Below are 11,547 nucleotides of genomic sequence, written 5' to 3'. Positions count from 1 at the left end.
GAGATACCTCCTACCGTTCTTCTATTCTTAAGGAGTGCTTTGCTTATTCGGGGCTTTTTTCCGTTCCATACGAAATTGGAGATTGCCTTTTCCATCTCGTTGAAGACTACCCTTTTATTTTTACAGTAATGGTCTGATTCAGTATTCGTCCTTATGAGACTGAGTTTGTTCACTCAATCTAATGCTCTCCAGTCTCCCCAAGTTATGTAGGGTTCCCCCCCCCCAAATCATTGCTTCTGATTGCTGCGTTAGTATTCCATTGTGTGCATGTACCACAATTTCTCAGCCCATTCAGTTGTAGTTGGACATTTCCCATGATCTTGCGATGGTGAATAATGCTGCTGTGAATATTGGTGTACAGATCTCCATTTGTGTCTCAATTCTCCTTTCCTTGGGGTACATTCTTAGTAGTAGAATAGCTCCGTCATATGGAGTGTCTATGTTCAGCATGTTAAGGAAACACCAAACTGTCTTCCAGAGTGGTTGTAGAAGTTCAAGCTGCTTTGAAATAATTGGCAAAAAATAAGGCCCCAGGAATTGATGGTATACAAATTGACATATTACAACTAACAGATTCTGCCCTAGATATGCTCACCAAGTTGTGCCAAGAAATCTGGAGAACAACCACTTGGCCAACTGACTGGAAGAAATCTATATTTGTTCCCATTCCAAAGAAAGGTGACCCAACAGAGTGTGGAACTTATTGAACAATATCATTAATATCACATGCAAGCAAGATTCTGCTGAAGATTATCTAAAAACTACTGGAACAGCACATCATCAGAGAAGTGCAAGAAGTGTAGGCTGGGTTTAGGAGGGGTCGTGGTACTAGGGATATTGTAGCTAATGTTAGATGGATCTTAGCTGAAAGCACGGAGTACCAGAGGAATGTCTTATTTGTGTTTCATTAACTATGCAAAAGTGTTTGACTGTGTGGATCATAACAAATTGTGGCTGACTCTGAGAAGAATGGGAGTCCCAGAACACTTGATCATGCTAATGTGAAAGCTATAGTTGGACCAGAAGGCAGTTGTCAGAACAGAGCAAGGAAACACTGCATGGTTCAAAATTGGGATGGGTGTACGCCAGGGATGTGTCCTATCTCCATAACTTTTCAATCTATATGCAGAACAGATTATCTGGGAGGCTGGGCTCTATGAGGAGAAATGTGACATCAGGATTGGAAGGAGATTCATGAACAATCTGTATTATGTAGATGACACAACCCTGCTTGCTGAAACTGAGTAGGACCTGAAGCGCTTGCTGCAGAGGGTCAAGGAGTGCAGCCTTCAATATGGATTGAGTCTCAATATCAAAAAGACAAAGATTCTCACCACTGGACCAATTGGAAGCATCAGGATGGATGGTGAAGAAATTGAGATTGTTCACAGCTTTAGACTGCTTGGCTCCACAGTTAACACTCTTGGCACCAGCAGCCAGGAAATTAAAAGACATATTGGGATAGGAAAGTCTGCTGTTAAGGACCTCTCCAAAGTACTGAAGAACAATGGTGTCACTCTGGAGACTAAGGTGCACCTGATACAGGCCATGGTCTTTGCAATCAATTGCTATGCATCAGAGAGCTGGACAATGACTAGAGAGAATAGAAGGAGAACTGATGCCTTTGAACTGGGGTGTAGGACAAGAGTATTGAATGTAACATGGAGTGCTATGATAATGAAAAGGTTCCTCCTAAAGAGGGTTATACCAAGCTGCTCTTTGGAGGCAAGGATTCTGAGGCTTCATCTGACATACTTTGGACATGTTGCAAGGAGAGACTGGTCCTTTGAAAAGGGCGTCACGCTTGGGAGGGTGGAGGGACAGCGCAGGAGGGGAAGACCCTCTATGAGGTGGATTGATTCAGTTACTAGGGTAATCGGGTTGGCTGTGTAGGAGACAGTGAGACTGACACAGGACAGAGCAGGGTTTAGGACTGTTGTACATAGGGTCACTATGACTCACAAACGACTCGACAGCACATAACAACAACAAGCAGCTTTGAAAATTCTTCATATGGGGGGAGGGAAGAAAATATGCAACAATGACTGAATTTTTTTTAAAAATAAAACTCTTCATATACTTTGAATGCAAGTCTTTTGGCAGATATGTGAAGTGCAAACATTCCTCAGATGGGCTGCCTTTTGCGTTTCTATCTTCCTGCTCAGTCCAGAAAGGAAGAAGTAATCAGTGTCAAGGGTGGAAAGAATTGTTCCTGAGAACTTCTCACTAAGAATGTGAGGACTTTCTGTAGTTAGAAAGACAGAAGGGCAAAAGGTTCTAGGGCAAGACTGGAGGATGGCAAAGGAGTGAGCCTGGGACAGAGGAGGTGCTCAGTAAATGCTGGAGTTCAATCCCTTGGAACTTAATTCCGTGTAAGGGAGTTGGTAGGGGGGAAATTTACTTTAAAAAGCCATTTAACTGCATATTGCAAAGTGGAAGAAAGCTAAGTGAAAAGTACTGTATCACTATATACGACATTCTGTAAAAAGCAAAGCTAAAAAGACAGTAAGAAGGCTGCCAGGGACTTACTGGGAGGAAGGGGGACGAGAAGGGAGCACACAGGACACATTCAGGGCAGTGAAACCACAGACTCCTGTAAGATTGAATATAGGGCACTAAGTATTTGCCAAAACTCATAGAATAAATGTGCAACATAGAGAATGCAGTCTGATGTAAACTCACAGGAGTAGGTTAACAACGTATTAGTATTCAAAACTCAGCTCATTGCCATGAAGTTGGAACTACCTTATAGTTGAGCGTCCAGTGAGTTTCCAGAGGCTATAAACTGTGCAGGAGGAGATTGCTTCTCCTTCTCCTGCCAAGCAGCTACCGGGCTTGAACACCTGCCTGTAGGTTGGCAGTGCAATTCCTTATCCACCAGGCCCATCAGAGCTTCCTGTATCAGCATTAGCCCATCAACTATAACATGTACCATAACAGTAGATGTTAATAACAGGGGAAATTGGGGGTAACTGTGCAACAATGAATGTTTTTTTTTAAAAAGTGAACTGGGGAGAGGGAAGGGAGGAAGAGGGGCTAAAATGTACAAAGAATGAATGAATGAAAATCTAACTTTTCTGTAAAAAAAAACCCTTTGATAAAAAAGAAAATCTATGATAAAGGAAATAAAAAATAATTAAAGCATATAATGATAAAAAGCCAGATTATCCTTCAAATATGAGAAGAATTGCAGGTGACTTGACAGCACATAACAAGAACATGAGAAGAGAAGCTTTGTTGTTTGTTGTTGTTGTTGTTGTTGTTGTTAGGTACTATTGAGTCCAGTACGACTCACAGCAACTCAATGAACAACAGACATAAACCCTGTTCTATGCTGTGCCGTCGTCACCAACATTGAAATGCTTAGGCCCCTTGAGAATCATATTGTCACCTAATTTATCTTCAAATTATATTTAGAACAATGGAAATATTTAATTCTGAAAGAAAAAACTACGACTATAATTTTTTTTCTATAATAACTATTAAGATGATACCACTTTTGTGACTTTCTATGTACAGAGCATTTCAAAGTGCATCTGTTGAATTATCTTATTTAACACAATGAGCTAAAATGTTAGCATCCATCTTATGGATGAGGGAAAAATAACAGAGGTAATTATAAACATGTAACTACTTTAAAATTAATCTATTCATTTTTAAAAATGAGCGTTAAAAAAGTTAAATTTTACCATTCTAAGTAGCCTTTGCTCTGTAAACCAATGGACAAAAACACATGATTAAAACATTTCTAAAACTCTTAAGGTTCTGAGAGTGAATTTCTTTACGGTGCAGGTGAGATGCAGCAGAACATTTTTTATTGTTCTGGGGACAGAATCAAAATTGCCTTTCTTCCTTAGTTCTCAGAAGAGAGGTTGCAGACTGCTCCTTTCTCCAGTGTTTTCAATGCAGCCTGGGCTACAGAATTGGAAGAATTGCCAGTGGCTCTTGGGCGTTAACACGAAAAGAGAAATGAACTTGAAAGTGAGATGGGGTGGAGAATCAGGCTTTCAAAAAGGACACAGCCAAAGAGCTCTCCTTTTCAGCCAACTGTCTTTTAAAAAATTAGGTAGAGATTGTGCACTTTGCTTAGAGGACCTGCCTCTGAGGTTACTGTCTGCTGACAGCAAGAAAATAATGCATGTACCACTTCCCCTTCCCTGTCCCTCTCCATGTCCATCTCTGAATCCCCACAGGAATTCCTGACGTGGACATGTTGAGGAGTTATAGTCAAACAGCTCAAGGTGGAACCGACCCATTGCTGGCCCTCCGGCAGGTTTTCAGAGGAGGAGATTGCCCATTTTTCTCCCTGGAGCAACTGGTGGATTTGAACCACTGGCCTTTGGGTTGATAGTACAACTCTCTATTCATTAGGCCACTAGAACTCCTTGAGTGGACACACAGGGACAGCTAATTTTGTCAGGCTGCCCTGACAAAATTACACACAGAGACTCTTGTCTTTGCAAGGAATGTTAATTTGGTCAAGGAAACCCTAGGTGGCACAAATGGTTACACTCTGGGCTAAGAACCAAAAGGTTGGTGGTTCAAACCCATCCAGGAGTGCCTTGGAAGAAAGGCCTGGCAATGTGCATCTGGACGGTCATAACCTGAGGAGCACAGCACTACTCTGACACACATGGCACTACCATGTGCTGACATTCCCCCCCCCCAATCTGGTCAATGCGTTTTCCCATTCCTTTTGGTATTTCCCTCAGATTTGCAACAAATCTGAGTGGGAAGGAGGCAGTTTTCCCACACCATGGAGAGAGGTTTATGGGCTGCTCGGTCTACAGGTGACTTGGACTTCCCAGAAGCCTACACTGCCCACCAAGTTTGGTCTATCCTCCTTCACTGAAGACTAGAAAAATTCTCCTCCACAAGAAGTGGACAGTGGGAGGGGGACATGCCCCCAAAGACCTGACCCTCTCCTCTGAGTCTAGCCCACACCTCTGAAGAGATCCACACCAGCCTCCGAGTCCTTAACGTGTAAGGTTCCTTCTCCAGAGGCTCTCAGCTTAGCCAGGCTTCCAGACGCCTTGGTTCCTGCCGTCAGCACTTCCTCCAAGTTTAAGAATAAAAGGAAGCGTCCTCTGTCCCCCACGCACTCTTCCCACCCCCAAAGACTTCTTCGCTGGCGCCTGCTGTTTCCACTGTCAGGAGTAGATTTTTTGGGTAATTGTTGCCATGGAGACCCTGTCTTGAATTATTGTGTAAATGTGTCCCATCTTTTCCCTTATTTGGGGTGTGATATGGATGCAGGGTAAATGCAGAAGTAAGCCTCTTTCCCTTCCTCCTTTGCCTTCCAAGGGAAGACTAACCTGTTCCCAGGTTAGTCTCCCCTGAGGTCTCCTGGCTGGTGACCACCACTGGAAAGGAAGTCCTGCAGGCAGCTGGGGACACTGAGATCTGCTTTACACCAGCCATGGGTGCAGTGGCTGAGAGATGATGCCATTTACCCAGCCCTGCATGGGAAGGCTGACCCCTGAAGCCATCAGGCCTTGAGGGAGTATGGAGCCAGAGCTCCCAGGGTTCTGGAACGCACTCATTGCCATGAAGTCTGGACGACTCACAGCTGACCCTCTAGATGGCCTTCAAAGACTGGAAATCACATTGGTTAATGACAGTCCATTTTTCTCTCACGGAGGCGGAATTGCTCGTGGATTTGAACCACCACAGAGACACGCCTTTGGACTAGCAGCTCAAATCTCTCACGGACTAGGCCACTAGAGCTCACAACCTGTAAAATGAGTCTGAAATGTGAGGGACATTCACCCAGGTCCCCAACTCTGTCCTGTGTCCGCCCCAACACGCATTGCTGCGGCAGAGCCTGGAGCCGCGTTTCCCCCTCAGCCTGCACCCTCCCACGCGTCTCTGTGGTTTTCCGCACGAGTTTTGACACTTCCTCCTGTCCAAGATCTGCTGCTTTTTCTACCAAAGACAGGCTCAATGTGCTCTGAAGTACTTCCCGTACTTCCGGGCTCGTTCCTTTCCCGTCAGAAGTCAGCCCTTCATGTCCCCTCCTCTCCACTATGTTCTCTCTAGGCTGTGCGCCCATCCCACACGTCCCACTTTCTCAGGCTCTATTTCCTTCCTGAAAGCTTTTCCTGGATGCTTTTGGGAAACGAGCCCCTCAAGACCCTACATTATCATTTTATTACAACAACTTCTGTGTACATGCTGTAGAAAAACGACTTTCAGACTGGGAACAGTTGTTAAGTGCCATCGAATCTACTACTCACAGCAACCCTCTGAGCTATGAGGCTGAACCCTATTCTGGGCCATCCTGACCACCTCTGACATACTCAAGTGACAGTCACTGTGCCAATCCATCTCATTGAAGGTCTTCCCCTCCTCCACTGACCCTCCACTTTTCCAAACGTAATGACCTTTTCTAAGGACTGACCCCACCTAACAACATGTCCAGGGACCACATGCTCCACAGAGCTGAACAATGGGGTGCTGTCCTGTTTCTACCATCAGCTATATAGGCTCATCCAGGCCTTCCCATCCAACAGGAGCCCGGAGATGGTAAACCCGGGACCGCCCCTTTGACATCTTCTCACATTTGACAAACTGCCCAATTACCGGACTCATCATTACTTGGCAGTCAAGGAAAAAGAGAAATAAGTTTGTAGCAAAAATTTAAAAAAACACACAACAAAATTCTAGCCTCCTGTAGGCGGGGCTTTCTGGTTACATATGCAGGAGGAGACGGGATGTGACTTAGAATTCTATAAAAGGTGTTGAATGACAGACTCTGAGCCACGATTCATCTTCTTGTGGTGGTTAGCTGCTGCCAAGTTCAAGTCCACTCACGGTGACCTTGTGTGTCATCTTCATCATGATCTGTATCTTCGCGTCCATTGGTACAGCTGTTGAGTCAATCCATCTTGTTGACAGTTTCCTCTGGTTTTTCGGACCCCTTGCTTTCCCAAACATGATATTCTTGTCTCTCAATCTTTGCAGACGGCATGTCCTGAAGAAGAGAGCCAGTCTCCCCAGCTTTGCTTCTAGGGAGCACTCAGGTTGGATTTCGCCTAAGATTGCTTTGCTTGTTCTCTTGGCCGTGTATGGACTAAGCTGGTAGATTCCTAATTTATTTTTCTCTGGATGGTTGAGATGAACCTCTCCGCTAACTGCTCACTTGTTCTCCTTTTCCACTTCCTTGGATTCACAGGGTTAAATTATTGATGAAGGCTTCGTCACACATGGAGAGATGATTCTGGAGGGGAGAAGTGGTATTTCCAATCCTCTACTGCATGGGGGAGATAGAATCCTTGCGCTCAGAAAGGTTCTACTCTGAGGCAGACACCCAACTCCTGAGCTAGGGAGCTCTCAGTCAATGGGTGGAGAAGGGAGAAATCGGGGAGTATTCCCAGCTATTTGGTGGCTGGGGAGAGGGGCAATGAGACAACTATACTGCAATGGCACAACAAACCAAGTACAGTTACGCAAAAGTGTTAACAAAAGCAAGTAATCACAATAGTGGGAAGGATGATGGCTTGGAAGGCTTCCTGGAGGAGGTGAGTGTTTGATGAATGGTTTGGTAAGAGGAAAAGGGAATCCAAGCCACACATGACTTGGCCTGAGATGTCCAGAGAGAATTGATGAGTTTGTTCCTTAATGAGTGACTCAAGTTCTTGCAAAGTCTTATCTGACTCTGGTTGACATAAGCATTTTTTTTGGCTCAAGAACTATTTTAATTACTATTTCCTACATGCCAACTACATTCCTTCTATCTTATCATGAAGGGTGGCTGGGATGGGAAGAGCAAAGATAGGGTTTTAGGTCCTACGGAGAGTTTTCTTCACGGCTCTTTCACTGCAAGAGACAGAGTCCCAACACATCAGAGATGGAGGGATGGTGAGGCTAGAACAAGGCTCCGCTCTGTTGTTCACAGAGTTGTCATGAGTCCTAGTGGACTTGATGGTATCTAACAACAACGGGTAGTATCTACAACAATCCCAGGCAAGATTCTGATTGGTTCTGCATGGCTGTGTGGTCATTTCTCACCCAATCACTGTGGCCTACTGATAGAGTCCTCCTACTGACGAGGTTGGCCTCTGACATTTACCATTGTTAGAGGAGGCAGCCCTGGCTAAATTTCATTAAATGGGTTTTCCACAGGAAGAAAAGATAAAAGTACCATCACAAGGGAGTAAGGGCTTGTTGCCTGAAGAGAGGATGCTACAAATTAACAGATGTCTACTACAAGAGTTTTCAGTACAGAGATAAAACAAAACCTCCCAAAAAAGCTTTAAGGGGGAGGGGAGGAAGCAAACTTATAGAATCTCCCCTCTTCCTGGTACAATATATACAAAGTCAATTTGCAGGAACAGAATATAGCCATGCTGAGATGATGCAAAGAAAAATGGCTTAGACAGGAGGACTTCATGGTGGAGGTGAACTTGGAACTGGGCTCTGAAGGTGGCTATGGTTGGAGAGGAGAGCGAAGCAGGGCCCAGGGCTGACAAAGCCGAGGGGTCAGGCTGGCTGGCAGAGTGAGGAGAGGTGGGGTGGGCACCTCAGCCCCACCCCCAGGAGCTGTGGAGCCTGTTCTCCTCCCCCCAGTGCCCAGACCCTTCACAGCTCTGGGCTTCCCTTCCCCTTGGTCAATAGCTCATTTTGGGGTTGTCAGCATCATCTTGGGGCAGGGTAGGGGGCACTGCCGAGTATAGGAGGATGGGGCAGATTCCCAGAGGAGAAGTCTTGGTCAAGGGGCAGAAGGAAGCAAGTTTCTAGTCTCAATAAGACATGATTCACTCTGGTGGCTTAGCAAGGGGTAAAGAATTTCGCTATCAGTCCAAAGGTACACAGTTCTAATTTGCTTGCTGTTCCTTGGGAGAAAGATGAGCAATCATCTCCTGTGCAGTTTACTGCATCTGAAAACCTGCTTGAGGGTCAGCTGAGTCTGTCCCAACTCGATGGTACACAACAACAGCAACTATGTATACTTATTTCAAGGGCCAAGCTAGTGGTCAGGCCTCTTGCAGGAGTGTCTTCCTGGCAGCTCCACGTTTCACCTCTGAACGTGGCGTCAAACCTGGAGTCGGAGCCGCAGCTGTTGCGAATGCAGGGCAAGGAGCCAGGCTCAGGCAGCCAGGCTGAGAAGCTTTAAGAATGAAGATGATGGATAAGGAGCTTGTCGTTGCCATGGAAACTGGCTGGGGTGGATGAGACATGGTCAGATAGATAACCCATAGGGAGGATGCCACCCACCACCAGGCTTCACTGTGGGCAGAGGGCTGGCACCTCTGGACCCTCCGGCTCCACCCACCACGAGCCATGTCTGCCGCTGGTGAGGGCATCCCAGCCTGGCAGCACGGTGCTTCGGTATCTGAGGAGGCTGGGAGGGCTCCCCAAACCAGAGGGGCCTTTGATACAGCTTCTTCCGCCCCAGCTCACTGTGCCTGGCAGGGACATGGTACAGTGCCAAGCCAGGGGACTGTGGCTGGGCTGAAGGCCATTGCCTTGGGCTTTCCATAGTAGTGTGGTGAGACTGTCAGGGGCCTGGCAGGGGGAGATGGAAGGTGTGCTGGACTGAGAGTGGGGGACCTCCCTCCACTGGGACCTCAGATCTGTGCTCCCCAGACTGGAGGCTCGTCCTCCACTATCTGCTCTGCCCCGGATGTTCGGTTCAGCTTCCTTCTGTTCTGTGAACTCTCCCACCAAAGGATGCACGGGGGCGGGGGTGGGAGCAAGATGCAGGCGCAGCCCGCTCCTTGCATGGGCTTTGTCACCTTGTCCTTAGATTAGGTGTGTCTACTTGGTTCAGAGGACATTCCTCAAGTTCCTGGCGGCCTCCCACTGCCCATACATGCTCCAGAGATGGACTTAATGAGCTGTCTGTTGCAATTACACTCCATTTTCAATAGGCGCTATTTTAATTGGGTCTTTCCTTCCTGGGACAAGTGTGAAGGAAGAAGCCCTTTGCAAAGTGAGCTTTGACTATGGCCCTGAGTGCACACACAGATGCTGGCTCTCCCCTCCTCCCTCCCCCTTCATATCCACGGCCTGCAGAGCCCAGACTGAGGGTGGGGCTTGGGGGGTGGGGTGGAAGTGATTCTGGAATCATCTGTCCAGTCTCCCCATTTAAGGAGGAGGTGCTTAGGGTCCAGGAGTGGCCGGAATGTGTGAGGCTTGTCAGACATATGTTTCCCCCGTCATCCCACCTCCCGCTGCTGCCCACTTTTCCCAGCTCCAGCCCTGGCCTATTTGCTTTCTCTTGCCCTTTGGGAACTAGCCCCTTCTCTCAGAATACTTCTGGCACTTTAAACAAAGGACTGGAGCTCAAATGATGGGGTCCAGGCCTGGCCAGAGGGTGTTCTAGTGGAGTAAGGAGGGCAGACAGGGGAAGGGGGAGTCAGAGGCAGGAAGGGAAGGGAAAGGGAGGCCCAGAGGAAGGGAAAGCTGTGGGGGCCCAAAAGGCGGGGGTAGGGGATAGAGAAGGAGATGGCAGGGACCGTCTGAAGCCCCCAACTCGGCTCGATGAGAAGAACGCAGCATCATACCCAGCTGGTGACCCCGTTCCTCAACATCACAGCTCCCCACCTCCACTCCTGAACAAGAAGCTGGAGGTGACCCCCTTCCTGTGGGGGAAGTGGGGGGCAAGGCTGTGGTCCGAGAAGTAAGGGGAGGAGTAGTGCTCAGGTGAGGAAAAGAGAGAAGCAGCAGGTAGGTAGGCCGGGCACCTTGCTGGGCGACCAAGTCCGCCACGTTAAGCGGAGTGAGACTTAAAGGGAAGATGGGAGGATGGCACAGGACGGGGCTGTTGTCCAGGGGGGTCACGAGGCATTTAGTCAACTGAGGGCATCTCAGGATGACAAAGCCTTAAAAGACAAAGGGGGAGTCCAAGAAACGAGTTAAGAATTATGAGAGGCATCAGACTGAAGAAAAAGACGGATTACTGGGGTTTTTTTTGAATCATTTAAAAACATTAATGGTACTCTGGTTGGCAAGATTCCAAGTAGATCCTGCAGGAAGAGCTCTAACAGACCCCATCTGTGACTTAGCACCCACATTACGCTCCCCTGTGCAGTCAGCTCTGTTGTTGTTGTTGTTGTCATGTGCCATCATGTTGCCTGTGACTCATAGCAACCCTCGGTACAACAGCTCTGAGCCCTGCCCTGTCCTGAGCCAGTCTCACTGGTTCTGACACACCTAATCCCATTGCCCCAGGTATCATGTCAATCCATCCAAAGTCAGGATTAGGTCACTGGGAGAATGAGCTTCGACAAGAGATTAGGATCATTTTGACTCATGGAGATTCGGTTTCCTCATCTGTCAGATCGAGATAATAATATCTTCCTCCAGGACTTGTTGGAATGAGAGGGTACTTGGGTGATAGATGATAATCACATTGTTGATATTATTAACATTATTGCTGCTGGGTAAGTTAGCCAGAAAGGGGCCACACGCCCACCCTTTAGTGAGGTGCTGTCTCACAGATTCTGAATCCTTGACACCTGCCCCCTGGGGTTTTGCAGGCTGGGGTCTTTATGGAGAAAGCTCCAGGGCTTTCTCCCACAGAGTCTCTGGGTGGGCCTGAAA

This window comes from Elephantulus edwardii, unplaced genomic scaffold, assembly GCF_000299155.1.
Source record: "Elephantulus edwardii isolate Elephantulus edwardi_28Jun2011 unplaced genomic scaffold, EleEdw1.0 scaffold00216, whole genome shotgun sequence".
NCBI lineage: Eukaryota > Metazoa > Chordata > Mammalia > Macroscelidea > Macroscelididae > Elephantulus > Elephantulus edwardii.
The sequence above is the reverse complement of the archived record's forward strand: the minus strand, read 5'-3'. Positions refer to the sequence as shown.